Genomic DNA, 20790 nt, shown 5'->3' with positions numbered 1-20790 from the left:
TCTATTCATTCTGGAAATCTACCATTCCAGGTAATCATAACAAAATGTCAGAACTAGTAGACACTGGGCATTTGTCCCAGCCAAGAGAATGTACAGCAGGACCTGACACAATCCTGGGAACCGAAAACAGGTATTTCTTCAAGGAGGGTCTATCTATCAGAGTTTTGCTGTCCATGGGGCCAGGAATGCACTTTGGCTTTAGAATACAAGGTCTTGATTAGAGAGAGATAAAGTAGTAGATTAAATCTTCACCTAAAGGCTTGTAGAAGGGAAAGCTCGGGCAAAAGGTCAGGTCCAGAATATGAGGATGGAGTCTGAAAGCCTTCTTCCTCCTTAAATTATTATGTTTTCCCCAACAAGGATGCCAGTTTATTCTATTGCCTGCTAAGTAGATTATACAGCTCCAACTGGGGAAGTTAAATGGGTTCAAGTACCGGCGACTAAATAGCTTATAAGTAGCTCTTTCAAATTAAAACTGTACCTGTATTTCAATTATTGACTCAAAATGAATACTGATAAAACTACAAGCTTTAAAAATTGTTTAGCTACCATTTTCCAGGGCATCTAGATGAAGGCCTGGATAAATTATGAGAAAGAAAGAAAAATCAACATTTTGCTTTAATTCTTGAATTTGCCTTATTGATGAAGATTTTAAATGTTTAAGAAAGACAGCTGAGGAAAATGGCCACATTTTGCCATAGTTTTGGTGGTGTGTGATTGCTGTTTTCTTTTTACATCCCCCGAAGTGATTGGCTTTTAACAGGATATTCTGCAGTTCTGTGATTCAAAGTGCTCCTGATGAGATCTGGATAGATGAGTCTACGGGAAATTTGCAGCTCTGCACTGATGGCATTTCATAGTGCTTGTCTCATAGTGTGGCATATTTTATGAGACTTTTACTTCATTCCGGAAACATTTATTGCTCATCTACTTTGAGGGAGGCAGTGAGGGCACAGCGATATGTCTCAACCTCTATGGAGCTGGTGGTTTCAGGCAGAGCCAATCTTTAAACAAATAATTTCACTAATTTAACTCATTATAATTTATGATGTATGCTGCAAGGAGAAATGTACATATACTCTACCTAAACCCTCAGGTAATTTTTGAAGAGCTTGGAATTGTAGGCTTTGACTTTTCATGGGTATAATTAATTGTGATTGATTTAAATAATCCTAATGCAATAAGTCAGCAACACATTTGTCACCTGGGCATATTTTGGAGTGAATTCACACAATGGATGTCATTTTTCTAGAGGAGCAGTCACTTAAAATGTAATTAATTGAATATATACAAGAAAACAGTACTGTTTAAAATCTCGGGACAACTAAATATCGAACATCAATACAGGAAGGACTTGGAAAACTGAAATTTAAAATTTATCTTTGTTCATTATAATAGACAAGCTGAATTCTACTTAGGAATATGCCCTAATTTTATTTTCTAATTAATATGCAGCCTCAGAGCATTGTTTAATTAAAATGCCACTTAGACCAGTGAAACGGATCAGACGGAGCACAGACCTACGGCTGTGAACAAAAATGTGCAGAAAGATGAGCCAACTCTCTGTGGTAGCGCCGTCCGGAGCCTCTCCCGCAGCACTGGGTACAGAAGCATCGTGACAGTTCTATGTGCCATTAAGCACTAGCATCAATTTTTGGTTTTGCTACTAAAAACATGGACCCTGAGAGACTTGCATGCTTTGTAGATAAGCTGGACATCTGTCAAATTGGGGTGATGTGGTTGTCATACATTCTCTACTTTATCTGGTCTACAGAGCTCTGTGGTTTTCTGTCAGAACAAAGAAGTAATTCAGATATATTTTTTAAAAGGACACACGAAAAATAAATATGAATAAAATACTAATTGTCATCTTCATCTGGGGAGAGAAAAGGAGAAAGAATTGTTAGGGTGGGCGGGGATAGGAGGAAGCTCCGGCCAGACTTTGCCAAGAGGGACATCCTCACAGTAACCTGAGTCCGAGGAAGAGACCACCAATGGTGTATTGCTGCTTCGTTCAGAGGGCACCAATCCTCAGCTCCCACGGGGAGCCAACGAAAATAAAACCCCACGACATTTCCTGCTTGGGTGCGACTTCCCCGGCCTCACTCTGCAGACTGGGGAACCTTGCCAGGGCGCACAAACCCCAATAAAGCTCTTTATTGCCTGACTTTATGGCTGATTGGCATTTCTTTCTTGGCGGAGCCTAAGAAAACCTTTCAAGAATAGCTTTCATAATTTCCATCTGTGTTGTAAAATGTTTTTAAATATTAACAGAATAGGCAAGCTGACCAAACTGACATTGCTCTGTTTTAGATTTGTTTTAGGTGGAGAAGATATATAATTCTCTGCAGAACCTATCCCAGAGAGACTGCAGAGTGTCAAAGGTAATGAGAGTTGAAAGGAAGGCTGGGATATACTTTTCTCATGGCATGAAAGGAGAAGACTATTCATTCTGATTCCCTATTTAGTATTAATCTAAGGCACTACTGCTGCCTATTAAACTTTAATGACAGAAATGACCAAATACAGACATTAAATCACGTTTATATAACCAGGTATGTGTGGGATTGTCCAAATGTTCTTCTCCCAAATAATTTTGTGTCTAGATTATTTTAGCTAGATCCCTTCATAGAGATATTGGAATAATAATCTCCCACAATTTGGCGATACAATACAGTGAATGGTGTTCAGACAACATGAGTATCTTTGAATGAGGACTCTGAATGGTATAAATGTTACAAATAAACTTTCAGTTAAGTTATAATGAATCTCACAGCATCATAATCTCAGCCAGTATAAAAAAGCAATAAGGTATCTATTAATACATACTGTACTGACATCTGCCATACGTGAGCATCTGCTTCAAGTATATTTTGCTTACAGAAGAAAAGGGTATAATTTTAGTTCAAATCCTGTTTACTAACCCATAAACACAAAAGAGGGCAGAATATTTTTTACAATGATTTGTGCACTGTGGTTTATATTAGGTGGGGCTAAAAACCCCTGAAATTTATTTATTAAAAAATTGTGTATTTATTCTCACATGTTTAAACCTCAGTCACCTTCAAAGTACTCTCTACCTGATGCAATACACGTATTGAGATGTTTCTCCACTGACAAGTTTTTGAACTTGTCAATTTTGATGCCTATTAGTGCTTCTGTTGTGTTTTGTTTCACCTCTTCCACATCGGCAAGATGTTTTCCTTTATCCAAGGAAACAAAAAGAACTTTCTTTATCTAGGGAAACAGAAAAAAGTCACTCAGGGCAAGATTGGATTAATAGAGAGGGTGGAGCATGGAGTTCATGCTGTTCTGGGTCAAAAATTTCCAAACAGCACGGTGTGGGCAGGTGCGCTCATAAATCACCCATCATGAAATGGTCAAACAAGAGCCTTTATTTGAGCATTGAAAGAGCCTTTAAAAAATTTTACTGAAGTCCATGTAGCCTCTCACAAAAATGCCAGCTGGTACATTGAAATGGGTAGGTTCCTAGACACTTACCTAGCAGGGATAACCTGTTCTACAAGCAGCCCACCCTCCAGAAGATAATTCTATGGGTTTTTTGGGGTCCTGCCTTATATGAGTATTTTTCTACTCAGCTTTGCCCCATCTCTGCAGTGTTCTCAGACTGAAGGATGGGATTAGATATTAGGAAGAAGGAAATAAAATCTCCTTCTAATAAAATACAAAAATTTTTTGGATAAAATTATACAATATAGTAGCAAGATATAATACAATGATCAAAAAAACTTAGAGATTTGGACTGAACAGTATGGAAGGAAACAAACAAACATGAAAAAAAAAGAGGTAAGGATGGGATTCCCCAATGCCCACAGTAGGTCTGAAGAAGAAAACACGACACCTGCTGTGTGTGAAAAGTAACCCAATGCCTAAAACATTGCAAATATTCTTTTTTACAGTTGCCCCAATTTCCCCTCCAATGCCCCCCTCCACGCGGCCCACCCACACTCCCACAGCCCATCCCTACTCATTGTCCATGTCCATAGGTCATGCCTATATGTTCTTTGGCTAATCCCTCTGTCTTCTTTCAATGATTTCCTCTTAAAGCTGTTAGTCTGTTTCATGTTTTGACACCTCTGGCCCTGTTTTGCTGGTTAGTTTATTTTATTCATCAGATTCTACTTATAAGTGATATCATAAGGTATTTGCCTTTCACTGACTTGGTTATTTCACTTAGCATTATAATATCCAGTTCCATCCATGCTGTCTCCAAAGGTAAGAATTTCTTCTTTTTTATTTCTGTGTAGTATTCCATTGTGTAGATGTACAACAGTTTTTTAAATCCATTCATCTACTGATGGGCACTTGGGCTGTTTCCAAATCTTGGTTACTATAAATAATGCTGAAATTAACATAAGGGTGCACATATTCTTTTTGAATTGTTGTTTCAGCATTCTTAGGATATACTCCCAGAAGTGGAATTGTTGTGTCAAAAGGGAGTTCCATTTTTAATTTTTGAAGAAATTCCATACTATTTTCCATAGTGGCTGCACCAGCCTGCATTCCCACCAACAGTGCACTAGGTTTCTGGTTTCTCCACATCCTTGCCAACACTTGTTCTTTGTTGATTTATTGATGATAGCTATTTTGACAGGTGTGAGATGATATTGTGGTTTTAATTTGCATCTCTCTGATGACTAGTGATGTTGAACATTTTTTCATATACCTAGGGGCCATCTGTATATCCTCCTTGGAGAATTGTCTATTCAGGTCCTTTGCCTACATTTTGACTGGATTGGTTGTATTCCTGGTGTTGAGTTGTATAAGTTCTTTATATATTTTGGAGATTAAACCCTTGTCCAATGTTCTCGCTGGCAAATATGTTCTCCCATACAGTTGGTACCCTTTTCATTTTGATGATGTCTTCTTTAGCTGTACAGAAGCTTTTTAATTAGATGTAGTCCCATTTGTTTATTTTACCTGGTTTCCCTTGCATTGGAGATATATCAGCAAAAATATTGCTATACGAGATATTTTACTGCCTGTGTCTTCCTCTAGGATTTTTATATTATCACAACTTACATTTATGCCTTTTATCCATTTTGAGTTTATTCTTCAACATGCTCTATGTTGGTGATCTAGTTTCATTTTTTTGGCATCAACCTGTCCAGTTCTCCCAACACAATTTATTGGAGAGACTGTCTTTACTCTTAAGTATATTATTGACTGTTTTGTCAAATATTAACTTACCATAAAAGCATCACTTATTTTCTGGGCTCTCTATTCTATTCCATTGATCTATGTGTCTGTTCTCATGCCAGTACTAGAATGTGTTAATCCCAGTGGCCTTGTAGTATAGTTTGGTATCAGGTATTGTGTTCTTTCAACTTTGTTCTTCTTTCTCAAGATAGCTGAAACTATTCTGTGACTTTTTTGGTTTCATATAAATTTTTGAAATATTTGTTCTAGATCTGTGAAATATGCAATTGGTATTTTAGGGTTTTCTATGTACAAATAATGTTGTCTGTGAAAAATGACAGTGTTACTTCCTCCTTTGCAATTTGAATGCCTTTGATTTCTTTTCCTTTTCTGACCACTTTGGCTATGACTTCAGTACTGTGTTTAATAAGAGTGGTGAAAGCAGACTTTGCAAATACTAGATATGTTTCCATTAAGATCAGGAATAAGATAGGGATGTCCACAAAAATTCTTGAAGAGTACTTCACCCAGTGAAAAATATTACCATACAAAGCTGCCAGAGGTTGTCTTGGCCTGGAATACCTAGCAGGTAAAGAGTCAGTCAACCCCACAAATTTTAGCTGCCTTGCAGGTTGTCTTACATGTCATCCTTTCTGGATATATTCAAGGCCCAGGGGTAACAACTAGACTGAGTGTAAATCATATAAGCAGTGACAGTATAAAAAGATGTAGGACTCAGAAACTTTGCAAGAATCTACATGTAAAATCTCATATTATTCAATAGCAGTGGAATTGTGCAGACAAAGCACACAAGTTCTAGAGGGCCACATGGTCAAAATGAGACAAAAACACAAAAAAATATTATTTGTACACACACATCACAGGATAAAATATTATTGATACGATAAGTGGGCTCAAGGTCTTTGATTACATTTCAAATGCAACTTCAGATTATTCTAAGTTTTCATTTTCAGAATCAATTCTAATATACTCAGGGTATATGGTCCAGAGTGCAAGTATATGCAATGACAAAAGTTTTTATTTATTTAATTTTTAAAAAAGATTTTATTTATTTATTTTTAGAGAGAAGGGAAGAAAAAGAGAAAGAGAGGGAGACAAACATCAATGTGTGGTTGCCTCTTGCCTGCCCCAAACTAGGGACCTGGACTACAACCCAGGCATGTGCGCTGACTGGGAATCGAACCAGCAACCCATTGGTTTGCAGGCCTGTGCTCTATCTACTGAGCTACATCAGCCAAGGCCAATTTTTAAATATACTTAATATACTTTTCCCTTTATACTTCTCTCTCTACTTAAGAGAGAAAAGTATGAATCTCCCTCTATTTCAGCAGTCACCTACTTTAGTTCTGTTCAAGTGGCAATGTAAAGAAGGAAAGTCAAGAATCAATGAGGTTTCTGGGGGAGCAGTCTCATAGTGTGGTGTTCTTACAGCTCTAGAGAAAGACAGGAACCACAGCTTTAGAAGGTGTAAGACATATCACGGGAGAGATCAGTAAAGGCAGAGAATTGCTGGCTCACCACAGACCCACCCTCATCACCATAAGTATGCTCGCTCATCTACCACTTGGCATCATCTTGGATGGAACAGAAGAGGAGAAACACTGAGGAAAATGCAATCAGGAATTTGAGGTTTAGTACTGACAGCCTATTACCCCTCCACCCTCTTGCCCCTACATGGCTGTTTTAAACTAAAAGGTTAAGAAAAAAACTTTTTAATGGGAAAGTTGTTTTTCTCACCTTCCATAATTAGTAATGAAGACTCCAAAGCACATGTGGTTAGTTATGTAAAATTAAAATAATTTTTTTCTTACATGAGTTGCAAATTGCAAATACTAGTTGCAAATACCTTGCTATACTAGTATTAAATTAAAATACATTTAAGTATTTATGTGAATATGTTGGACAAAAATATACAGGCTTTGGAGTCAGACATAGTTGATTTGAATTCTTGAATAAGCTTCAGTTTCTTTATACTGCATGATGTGGTAAGGAATAGAAATGTGGAGTGCCTGACACGCTTGGCACTCGATAATTGTTAGATATTAGAATTACTACCACTATAGTTGTTGTTGCTCTGTCATTGTCATCTTCATTATCATCATCATCATCATCATCATCATCATCATCATTGTAATTGTAGTAATTGTAATGGAAGCAATAGAACTTGATGGAGTAATAAGTAGTGATGGAACTTGTCCATATTTACAGTGTGTGGCAGGAACTTGTAAGTATGGAACTGTCTATATTTACAGTGTGTCTTGTCCATATTTAGAGTGTTTGAGCAAAAATCAGTAGTGCTTTTGCATCACAATTATTGCAAAATTGTGGAAGAGGAAGGTTTGCTCAAATTATTTGAAATATGGAAAAGAGCTTATAACTGGTGTAGAAAATAAAGATTGAAAAACTATTGAGAATCGTTTTTGTTCTTTCTTTCTTGTGCAAACTTGACTTGAAGGCTTTAGAATAAAAAGACTGATATTTAGCAGTCTAGCTACAGAACTGGGAGAAGCAGTCTGATTGATAAAGGAGACACTTTGACTAGAACAAGAAGATAGTGCTCATTAAAAAAAAACTACCTGAAAAAAAATGTAAGTGCTGGTGAAGATGGTGAAATATGTAAATGCAGTATTGGCATCCTCCCAAGAGCACATCAAAATTATGAAACTATGAAACAACCATCACTAGGAACCACCTTTAGTCTGGATGAATAGAAGTCCTATAACTAAGGATATACAGAAGAACCACATGAGCCTGATAAGTGGGGCAGAGAAGTGAAACTGGTTGGTCCCACACCCATGTATCATGGTTAAAAATCAGGAGAGATATCTCGGCTGTGGAAATCCTCCCTAAGAAGTAAGGGGTCCCAGACCTACGCGAGTCTCCCCAGCTCATGGCTCCATGGACTTGAATTGTAAATAACACTGCAGTGACATAGGGGTGCTTATGTTCTTGAGAATTAGTTGTTTTGGGTTTCTTCAAATATATTCCCAAAAGTGGGATACCTGGGTCAAAAAGCAGCTACATTTTTTATTTTTTGAAGCAACTCCATACTGTTTTCTACAGTGGCTGAACCAGCTTGCATTCCCACCAACAGTGCACCAGGGTTCCCTTTTCTCCACATTCTTGTCAGCACCTGTTGTTATAAAAAAATGGGCAAAGAACCTGAGTAGTTACTTCTCCAAGGAGGACATATAAATGGCCCATAGACATATAAAAAAGTGCTTAAAGTCACTAGTCCTCAGAGAGATGCAAATTGAAACCACAGTGAGATACCTCTCATGCCTGACAAAATGTTTATCATCAATAAATCAACAATTACTTTAATGTGAATGGATTACATGCTCAAATCAAAAATTGCATGGTGGCTGAATGAATAACAAAACAACATCTTTACATTTACTGTCTACAAAAGACCCACTTCAGACAGAAAGACACATGTAGACTGAACGTGGAGGTATAGAAAAAGATATTTCATGAAAATGGAAAGAAAACAAAACAAAAAAATCTTGGGTAGCAATACTTACACCAGAGAAAATGGACTTTAAAACAAAGGCTATAACAATAAATAAAGAATTCAGCAATTCCTCTTCTAGATATGTATCCAAAGAAACCCAAAACACTAATTGAAAAGGTATATGAGTATACATCCGCCCTGACAGGTATAGCTCAGTGAGTTGGGAATAAGGTCCACAAACTGAGATGTTGCTGGTTCAATTCTTAGTTGGGGCATATGCCTGGGTTGTGGGCCAGGTACCCGGTTGTGCAGATGTGCAAGAGGCAACCAATCAATGTTTTTCTCACACATTCATTTTCCTCTTCTTCTCTTTCTCCCTCCCTTTCCCTCTACATACATAAATAAATAAATCTAAAAAAAGAAAAGACATATACATCCATATGTTTATTGGAGAATTATTTACAAAAGCCAAGATATGGCAGCAACCTAAGTGTCCATGAGTAGGTGAATGGATAAAGAAGAAGTGGTACATATAAGTGTATACATTGCAATATTACTCAGTCATAAGAAAATAATGAAATCATGTCATCAGCAACAACATAAATGGACCTAGAGGGTATTGTGCTGAGTGAAATAAGTAAGACAGAGAAAGACAAGTGCTATATGATTTCATTTATATGTGGAGTCTAAAAACCAAAATAAATGAACAAGCAGAATATGGATAGACGCAGAAATAGGAACATTTTGACAACTGCCAGATGGAATGGGGTTAGGAGGATGGGTGAAAAAGGGGAAGGGATTAAGAGATTAATAAGTACTAATTGGTAGTTATAGAATAGTCATAGGAATGTAAAGTATAGAATAGGGAATATAATCAGTAACATTGTAATAACTACATATGTTGCCAGATGGGTACCAGTTTTATAGGAGTGTTCACTTTGAAAGTTACATAAATGTCTAATCATTGGGTTGTATCCTGAAACTAATGTAATATTGTACATACAGTGTAATTAAAAACTTTTTTAAATTTAAAAAATATGTATAATTATGGTTGATTATAATTTTCTATTTAATATATACATAAATGACTACAAAAATATTATGGTATAACTTTTTTAGAAAAAATAAAGTAACAAGCATATTTAAAATTATTTCATTAGGTCACAGATCAAAATCTCACTAGCACTACAAATATAGGCCTAAAGTAAAAACTATAATTAAGATAACTATTATATTTTCATTAGAATATTCTCTTTGATCTGGTGACATTTGTCTTTTAGTAAAATTTTATGTGATTAAAAAATTTATGCTCAAAAGTCAATCACTTATTGTCACTAAAAAACAATACCTGAAAGTTAAAGATAAGATATTTCAGAATTAAAGTGCTAGAAAGAGAATTTTTTCACTTGGAAAATAAATAAAGGGCAATGATGAACCTAAAAAAAAGCCACTTTATTGTGGTGTTAAAAATATTAGCTTATTATACTCAGCAACCTAGTAGAAATACAAATTAGGCTGTATTAAAACCACTAGGATTTAGGGAAGTTACACAGTAAAAGGTGAAAGTTGGAAAACTCAGTAAGACCAGATGTTGCAAGACAGATAGGAAAGGACTCTATAGGCAGCAAAGACAAATGACAAAGAAGAGATGAGAAGGAGTGTGGTATGTCACTGAGAAAATAGACTTTTGTTAAGTTCTGAAGAGTGTAATATGTCCATCTGTTTTGTCTCCCTCATGCTAAGTATCTTAAGGATAGGGAAATGTCTTACTCATTTTTGTGTCTCCAAACCCTGACATTAGGTGCTCACACAGCCATTTGTTGAAGGAATGAATAAGATTATGTGCCTACTGTAGCACCAAGAAAGATAAAAAAAAATCCTGTACCTTCATCTAAGATCAATCCCAGATAAAGATTTCTGTAACACAAGTAATTCTGGCTTCCTATGACATTAATACATTAGTTGACTTCAAATATTACCAGGTGTGCTGGGTTGAGATGGAGAGAAATAAGGAAAAAGAAAAAGCTGATACTGGCTATTTTCCATAAAGCTAACTTCTGACCTTGTCAATGCCCTAACACAAGTGTTAGAGAAGCACATATAGATTAAAGATGTTTTAGTAAAGGAAAAAAGTCATTAACGTTTTAGTTACATTGCTTTTGGTATCATAGAGTTTTAGTACATTTTATTTTCCCATTATAGATATGATATGCTTTCAGCATCCCGACTTATAATAGTATACTTCATTATATTTTACAATAACATGGATAAAGTACTATTTTGCAAGATTTAGTAGTTTTTTAAATTTTAGTTTATTTTTTTCAAACAACACTACATTGTATACTTTCAAATTAATTCTTTTATTTTTAAAACCTAGAATGTACCATTTTGAAACAGATCCCAAATTTCTTTCAAACTCTTTTTCTAAGAGCAATATATTTTAAGCTCTCATTAAATGTCAAATTTATTGTAAATAAAGGTGCCCAACATTATGTTTTCAGCAAAATACATACAAATCAATGAGATATTTATGAGAATCATAGAAATCACAGGGAGAGATTTTCAGATGTGACTGGGTTCATTTTCCTTTCTTCTGTTGGGCTTTATATTTGCCGTAGCAGAGAGAGATATGGATCAATGCTCTTTATTTCATTCAAAGATTATCACATCTTTGAACAATATGAAATTCATCCTTCATTTATTCAAGATTTATTGAATGTTAAGGTACAAATATAAATTTTTTTGTGAAAAGATGTTTACTGCATAGCAATTGACATGTGCAAATAAAAGAAATTCACTAAGATGGGACATATCATGGTAGAAGCAGGCAAGTAAAGGTGTGCAAGTAAAAGAATTGCTATTTATGATGGGGATTGGAAGGGACAGTAAATGCTTTATAGAGGAGTTTCCCTTGATTTGTAAAATAAGGCACAATATTTACCTGGCAACTCTTCTTATTGATGGGAGTTTACAGTGAAAAAATTTGGCATTCAACTTTAATAAATGCTATTTATGTTCTTACCCTAACATACCCAAGATGTAATCTTTCCAATTTTCTAAAGTTAAAGTTATAAAAGTCATACCCCTTCCTGCCTCACTTCAGTTAATTAATACCATAAAGGTACTAAATTTAGCTATAATTTACTGATACTGTATATTAGGCACTCTGCTGAATGCCTTACATAAATCATCTCACTTGATTCTCATAACACCTCTATGAGGAGAGATATTATTTAACTGCTATTATTTAATTTGCCAAATGTTATAATTTGAATTATTTTTGAAGAGGTTTGGAGATGGTGATGGTGGAATCTGTTTAAATAAAAGATTTCTTTCTGGACTGTCCTTTCTTAGGATTCCCAACATTCTAAATATATTGGTAAGAAAATGTGATAAAGAATCCAAGATGGCAGAATAGTGAGTGGAAGCTACACTAACCTCCTCCCAGGACTAATCTAGAATTACAACTAAGTTGTGGAGAAATCACCTGGAACAAACAACTGAACAGTAGCAAGAGAGAAGCCTTATAACCACAAACAGACAGCCGAAACAGCTGCAGCACAACCTGACTGGTAAGGAGTGTGGTGGAGATGTGAGAGGGCTGGCTGGGCACCCACAGGCAGCTGCAACAGAGGGATAATTAAGTGGCCAGTTTGAACACCCTGAGTTTTCTAACTGTGAGGTCTAAATCCTAAGCTGGGATCCCCAACCTAGAGCACGAGAGCCCAAAAAGTACACAGATAACAACCAACTGCGAACAGTGGGAGGGTTGGTCTCTGCTGCAGATGGATAGCTGGAGAAGCAAGGAGCCCTTTAATAGGCCAACACAAACATTTTCATTTGCAGCCACTTACCCGTGCTCTGGCAAAGGGGAGGGCAGGGTGGACTAGAGATGCTTGAGGAGAGACTGGGGATGGAGGCTTTGGAGAGAGAACTGAAAGCATAAATGCTGGGATCCTGGTGCTGGTGCTGAGTCACCTCCAATACTGCAGCAGCCATCCTGTGCAGGCAGACCACTTCCCACCAAGCTGCAGCAGTCTGATGAGAAAAAATAGCCCCCACCCTAGGAAGGACTCTGCTTCTCCACTCCCCGTGGTGCTTAAGCCTAACTGCTGAGTGCAGAGTGACTAGATTAACAACTGCAGGAGACAGCCATGGACAGTAGATCTCCAGCAGTCTCCAACAGGCTGCCTAAGGTCATATGGGGTCAACATCTGACATCAGCAGAGGTAGATCCAGAAAGTAAAAACAGTGGTAAATACTAGATACTCCTAAGACAAAATCTACCCTGTTCTTCTCCATAATTTTCAATATTTGTTTTCTTGCATAGCTTTTTGACATTGATTTTTTGTCTTTAAGATTGTGTATATTAACTCACTAGAGTTTATACTATAGTTTATTTCAATTCATACATTTTGCTCCTCCTTTCTTTTATCCCATTTTACTGTCTTCTTTTCTCTCATTATTTTCATGTTAAATTTTGTTGTCTTTCTTGCTATAACTTGTATCCATCCCAAACTCTTAGTATTTCTCCCCCGTCCAGCCTCACAAAACCAATTTTCTTGTTGATGGTCATCTCACATCTTTTTTCCTGCTCTTAAAATACCTGCATTCTCTCTCCACTTTTAGAAGTCTTTGCTAGCTGGTTGTGGGTTGGGATGTTGTTGCATTTTTTTTTCAATTTTATCTCTAGATCTTCACTAATTTTGTATTTCAAATCCTGAATTTTACCATTCCCTGCTCCAACCCTTTTTTTCATCTCAAATTTTAATTTTGTCCTGTTTTAGCCTGGACAAAATTTAGTGTTCCTCACTCTTAGTATTCCCTCTAACTCTATCATCTCAAAATCACTTCCCTTTCTTCTAGGCATCTCTTAAGCTTTTTTTTCCCCTTCTTTTCCACCCTCTTATTCCCATCCCATCTGTTAATTTTAGTTCATGTGTTGTTGATAGTGCTGCAGTGGATCTTTCTCTTCAATTTGGTTCTTGTTAAACCTAGTAGGATATGCTTCCCTTCTCTTACTCCATTCTGCCTTCTTTATTCCCTTGTTTATTTATGATGTAAATTTTACTTTACCATTTGCTTCAATTCTCTATTCTTATAAGTGCTCCTCTACCTTCTTGAAATCATTGTTCTTTCAGTAGATCATCTCATATTTGCTCTCCTTTCTTATAATAGTCTTAATCTCTTTCTACCCTTATTAATACTGGTTTATTTGCTGTTAATCCTGGGATTGCAGGTGAGAGTGAGTTTTGTGGGCGTGAGTTTGTTTCCTGGGTTTTATGGTTTTGTTCTGGCAACACCTGCACAAAAGCATAAATGTGGTGGGTGCGTGACCCTCAGTCAACCAGCTGGAGGGAAGGACCCACCAAAGGAGGATACAATAACATTCAAAACCCAATTATATCCAGAGAGCCAACATAAACAGCATAAAGGGTATCCAAAAGTATCAAGTTCAGGAGATCAAAAAGATTGCACCTCTGAATTATACAGGTCTCCTGCCATAGAAGTTTTTTCATACAACAAAGACAGGGAATTAATACACATTAATGTAAGAAGCAGGAGCAAACAAGAAGAGTTACCCCAAAAATGGGAAGACAAAGAAACAATCCCTAAAGGAAAGGGAAGGAGGAAACCCCAGAAAGAGTGCTAAGTGAAACAGAGACAAGTAAACTATCAAATGTTGAGTTCAAAACAAAGGTTTTAAGGAAGATCAATGAGCTCAGTGAGAATTACAAAAAACTACAGGGAAGCTATAAAGAACTTGCTTCAAACTACATCAGCATGAAAAGGACATAGAAACTGTCAACAAGAGCCAGGAGGAAATGAAGAACACAATTTATGAATCAAAGAACACAGTAGAAGGAACCAAAAACAGGCTAGATGAAGCAGAGGACAGAATCTGAAAACAGGATGACAAGGTAGAAAAAAATTGCTGAAAGAGCAAGAAAAGGAAGAAAGGGGTGAAAAAGAATTAAGAGGGGTTAAGGGAACTGCAGGACAACATGAAACATAATAACATCCATATAATAGGGATACCAGAAGGAGAAGAAGAGAAGCAAGTGATAGAAAACCTGTTTTAAAAAGTAATGATGAAAAAATTTCCCTAAAATGATGAGTGAAAAAGTCACACAAGTCCAGGAAGAACAGAGGGTTTCAATCAAGAGAAACATAAAGAGGCCCACTTCAAGACATATCATAATTAAAATGGCAAAATTCAAAGACAAAGAGAGAATATTAAAGGTAGCAAAGGATAAACAGCTAGTAACATACAAAGGGGCTCTAATGAGGCTAGCAGATAGCTTCTTAACAGAAACACTACAAGCTAGAAGGGAAAGGCAAGAAGTATTCCAAGTAATGAAAAATATAGATCTTCACCAAAGATTACTCTAACCAGCACAGTTCTCAATTAAAATGGAAGCTGAAATAAGGAGTTTCCCTACACAAAAGAAAGCTGAAATAATATACCTCCACTAAACCAGCATTGCAAGATATGCTAAAGGGACTGCTTTAAGAAGATGAAGAAAAAGATTGAGAGAGGGAGGAACAAAGGTATAAAGCAGAAAAAATGGCAACGAATAAGTACCTATCAATAATAACCTTAAATGTAAATGGATTAAATGCTCTAATCAAAAGACATAGGGTAGCTGAATGTATAAGAAAACATGTTCCACACATATGCTGCCTACAAGAGACCCACCTCAGAACAAAATAACTACACAGACTGAAAGCAAAAGTTTGGGAAAAATATCCTAAGCAAATGGACAGGAAAAAAAGCTGTGGTAGCAATACCGATATCAGACAAAATAGACTTGAAAACAAAAGCTATAAAGAAAAATACAGAAAAACACTTCATAATACTCCAGGGAAGAATTAATCAAGAAGACATAAACATTATAAATATGAATGCACCCAACACAGGAGCACCTAAATATATTAGGATAATGTTCGGGGACTTCAAGAAAAATATAGATAGCAACACACTTATAGTAGTAGGAAATTTTAACACCCCACTGTCAATAATGGATCCTTCAAACAAAGAATCAGCAATGATATTGTGGCATTGAACAATGCACTAGATCAAATGAACTTAACTGATATATATAGAGCCCTTCATCCCAAAGAAGCTAAATACACATTCTTTTCAAATGCACACAGAACATTTTTAAAGATAGACCACATGATAGGACAGAAAACAAGCCTAAAACATTTCAAGAAAATTGAAATCATACCAAGCATTTTCTTGGCCCACAGGGCTTGAAGTAGCAACCAATCTCAAGGAAAACATTCAAAAACATTCAAATTCATGGAGACTGAATAGCATGCTGTTAAACAATAAATGGGAGAAGAATGAGATCAGGAAGAAATTTAAAAGTTTCCAGAAGCAAATGAAAATGAACTCACAACAGTCCAAAACCTATGGGACAGCAAAAACAGTCCTGAGAGGGAAGTGCATAGTGATAGAGACCTACCTGAAAAAGATAGAAACATTTAAAATAAACAACCTACGCCTACATCTATAAAAACTGAGGAACAACAAACAAAGCCCCAAGTGAGTAAAAGGAAAGAAATAATCAAGATCAGAGCAAAATTAAATGACAGAGACTAAAATAACAGTTCAAAGGATCAATAAATCCAGGAGCTGGTTCCTGAAAATAGGAACAAAATGGACAAGCTTTTAACCAGACTTATCAAGAAAAGAAGAGAAAGGACCCAAATAACCAGTAATGAAATAGGAAATATTACAACTGATACCACAGAAATACAAAGGACTATAAGAAATTACTACAAAGAATTATATGCCAAGAAGTTTGAAAACCTGGGTGAAACGGACAAATTTCTAGAAAACTAAAATCTTCCAAAATTAAATCAAGAAGAAGCAGAAAGCCTGAAGAGACTGATAAACAGCTAGTGAAATTCAAACAGTAATCAAAAACCTCCCGGCACACAAAAGGCCTGTACCAGATGGTTTCACAGGAGAATTTTACAAAATATTTAAGGAAGAGCAAACTCCTATCCTTCTCAAACTATTCCATAAAATCCAAAATCTTTTTTGAGGCCAGCTTCTTCCTAATCTCCAAACCAGATAAAGACACAACAAAGAAAGAAAACTATAGGACAATATCAATGATAAATACCAATTTACTTAAAATACCAATGACATATTTCACAAATTTGGAACATACATTTCAAAAATTTAAATGGAATCACAAATGACCCCAAATAGCCTCAGGATTTTTGAAAGAGAAAAAAGTAGGAAGGATCACAATACCTGATATCAAACAATATTATAAGGCCACTGTAATCAAAACAGTCTGGTTCTGGCATAGGAACAGACACATAGATCAATGGAACAGAATAGGGAGCCCCAAAATAAACTCATGTCTCTACGGTCAATTAATATTTGACAAAGGGGGCAGGAGCACAAAATGGAGTAAAAATAACCTGTCAATAAATAGTGTTGGGAAATTTGGACTGCTACATGCAAAAAAATGAAACTCAACCACCAACTTAACACCATACACAAAAATGAACTCAAGATGGATAAAAGACTTGAATATAAGTTGTGACACCATATAAGTCCTAGAGTAGAACGTAGGCAGAAAATTTTCAGATATTCCACATGGCAATATTTTCACCAACATGTCCCTAGAGCATGGGACATAAAGGAAAGAATAAACAAATGGGACTTTATCAAATTAAAAAGCTTCTGCATGGCTAAAGAATACATCAGCAAATGAAAAGGAAATCAACCATATGGGAAAACATATTTGCCAATGACACCTCAAATAAGAGTTTGATCTCCAAAATATATAAAAACTCACATGACTTTACATGAGATAGACAAATGATCCAGTTTAAAGATGGGCAAAGGACCTGAACAGACACTACTCCAAGGAAGATATGAAGTGGGTCCAGAGACATATAAAAAGATACTCAGTATCACTAGCCATCAGAAAGATGCAAATTAAAACCACAATGAGATACCACTTCACACTGGTCAGAACGGCCATCATAAAGACAAATCAACAAACAGTAAGTGCTGGCCAGGTTGTGGAGAAAAGGGAACCATAGTACATGGTTGGAGAGAATGCAGACTGGTGCAGCCACTATGGAAAACAGTATGGAATTTCTTCAAAAAACTAAAAATGGAATTGCCTTTTGACCCAGCAATTCCATTGCTGGGATTATACCCCAAGAATCCTAAAACACTAATCCAGGAGAACCTACATACCCCAATGTTTGTAGCACCATTATTTATAATAGCCAAGTCCTGGAAACAGCACAAGTGCCCATCAGTAAACGAGTGGATCAAAAATCTATGGCACATTTACACAATGGAATACGGTGTGGCAGAAAGAAAGAAGGAGCTACTACCCTTTGCAATAGCATGGATGGACTAGAGGGCATTATGTTAAGTGAAATGAGCCAGGCAGTGAAAGACAAATATATGATCTCACCTATAAGTGGAACCTAACCTACAAAAACAAGTGAGCAAAATAGAACCAGAGACATGGAAATAAAGAACAATTTGACAGTGACCAGAAGGGAGAGGGGAGGGGAATGATGGGGGAAAGGACAAGTCTAGGAGCATGTATAAAGGACCCATGGACAAAGACAAAGGGGTGGAGGACTGAATATAGGAGGAGGGGGGTGGGTATGGCAGGGGAGATAAAGGGGGAATGGGGACAACTGTTATTGAACAACAATAAAAAAGAGAATGCGAAGAGCCACATGTAGGAAACACCTGGCTGACTGTGCTTCCATCCTTATAAGGAATGCCCCCAAAACTTTGAAATAATTTTCACATTGCTCTTTAGGAGTCCAAGTTCAATAATCTTCAAATTCTTTTTTTATTTATTTTTATTTTTATTTTTCATCTTCTTTTTCTTTTTTATTTTTTTATTTAACTCTTGTTCAAGTACAGTTTTCTTTCTTGTATTCCCAGCCCTGCCCCCCGCCCAGTGCTCCCCACCTCCCTCCCATCTCCACCCCCCACCTTAGTTATTGTCCATGTGTCCTTTATACTTGTTCATGTGAGTTCTTCCCCTTTTCCCCTGTGATTCTCTCCCCTCTCCCCTCTGGACCCTGTCAGCACGTTCTGTATTCTTTTGTATTACAATTCCTGTTATGCAATAGATGCAGTTAATATCTGCTTTGGAAAGATATCACAGCTAACATTAAAGTAATAATCTAATCTTTAGTATGTATTCAATAATATGTTATATTTATGAGGACTCTTAGATACATTAGAAATTTTAAAAATTCTTCTGGTATTCACAGATGATATAGATGCACTTGGAAGTCTATTTCATTTTATTTAAATTATAATGCCATCTGCTAAAACTCACTCTGAAAAAATAACTGCTTTAACAGTATCAGAAAGGAAGTTTGTGTAAAAAACAGGTATTTGTTTAGTACTTAATTTACAAAGGATACAATTGTTTGAGTTCACAAGGGCATTTGCAAATTTGGTAGCCAATTAATGCCATTCTGTGACAATGAAAAAATAATAAGATTCTTAAATGAAACCCATCTTTTTTCAGTTTTAACTTTGCAAAGCATAACAAGATTATATCATATAGTACAGAAATTGACTCTTTCCAATTTTATTTTTGTATTATTATTTTTTATTGTCACCTGAATACATGTTCACTGGTTTTAGAAAGATGGGAAGGGAGGAAGACAAACATTTACATGAGAGAGAAACATAGTTCGGTTGCCTCTCCTATATTCCCTGACTGGACACTGAACTGTCAACCTAGGCATGTGCCCTGACCAGGAATAAAACCTGCAACTTTCTGGTTTATGGATAACGCTCTATCCAACTGAGTCACACTGTCCAGGGCAATTCTTTGAATTTGTAAATAGCGCCCTCTTTCTTCTATGAAGATGACACTATTGGCATCACCTGGACATTTGCTTCATGTAATTCCCAATAGTGACAGTGAATTTGTGCCCAGTCATCCTTACCCAGTTCCCACTGTAATATGGTGTTTGTACATCTGTGGAATGACGAATAGGATTTATGTAGAGTCAGAGACCGTGGGAGAGAGTGAAACGAAGTCAGTTTCCAAGGAATGGGCTTCAGGATCTCAGATGCTTTTAAAGTGTGTAGTGAGAATTGAAACTGGCGAGACATCTGCTCAGCTATTCCACAGGCACTTGGAGTAGATGCTATTTAACACGCTAAATAAGGCAGAGGACATACACTAGCAGATAAGATCCTTGAATAATTTACAATCTACTTGAAGAGGTAAAAACATTAACATTTAAAAATAGAAGTAGATCCATAAAGAGTGTTTATGAATGAAGGTACAGGTATGACTTAGTATACAGATATATTGTATGATTTCACAATGTATTCCTTTAAATTTGCAATAGCCTCATGGCTTCCAATGATTCTCAATTATAATCACAAAGGAGGCAAAGAAGAGAAGTGGACTGCTACTTGGAGGAAAAATAAAGTGAGTTCAGGCATGGGCTAGGGACAAATAGGTGGATGAATTAGTAGTTTTGCAGAGATTGAGCATAAAACTATATGTAAATTGAAAGATAATTATCCTGGTTGAAGAAGAGAATTTATGATGGAAAATAATAAGAGAAAAGGTTATATATAATATAGATCAGTTGATAGAATGTTTTGGAATTGGTACTGAAGCCTCTTAAGTTACTGGAGACTATTATAGTGTCAGAGAAGAGGAATAACAAAATAGGTATATTCTGGGAAAGCCTTAATCAGGTATGTGCATTCTTGACATCAGCATCGTGAGAACATAGCATATGCCCAGAAGAGTGCTTAAAATAAAATAGAAAAATGAATAATTAGAACCAGGAGATAAGTTCAGGGGGACTCCTGTGTTTCTGTGACTGCACTGATTTGGACCTCTTTCCAGTGTTCAGAGAATCCTCCACAACACTGGCAGTAGTGGGAGGTAGGTGCTACATCCAACTATACAAGTTGAAAAGCCCAGATACTTTCCTTCTCCGGAAACTTGGAAATGAGGGCATAGATCTGCTTTCAGTGCAGGTTTGGGCAATCAGACACACCCACTAGGGTTTTGAATCTGGAGTTGGGGAAGCAAGGAAGCAGAAACAGTGAGCTCTGAGAAGGTACGCCAGGTTAAGAAATAACTAGGATCCCATTTTGGGAC

This window comes from Sturnira hondurensis, unplaced genomic scaffold, assembly GCF_014824575.4.
Source record: "Sturnira hondurensis isolate 20B ecotype Veracruz unplaced genomic scaffold, ASM1482457v3 Scaffold0016462, whole genome shotgun sequence".
Classification (NCBI taxonomy): domain Eukaryota; kingdom Metazoa; phylum Chordata; class Mammalia; order Chiroptera; family Phyllostomidae; genus Sturnira; species Sturnira hondurensis.
The sequence above is the reverse complement of the archived record's forward strand: the minus strand, read 5'-3'. Positions refer to the sequence as shown.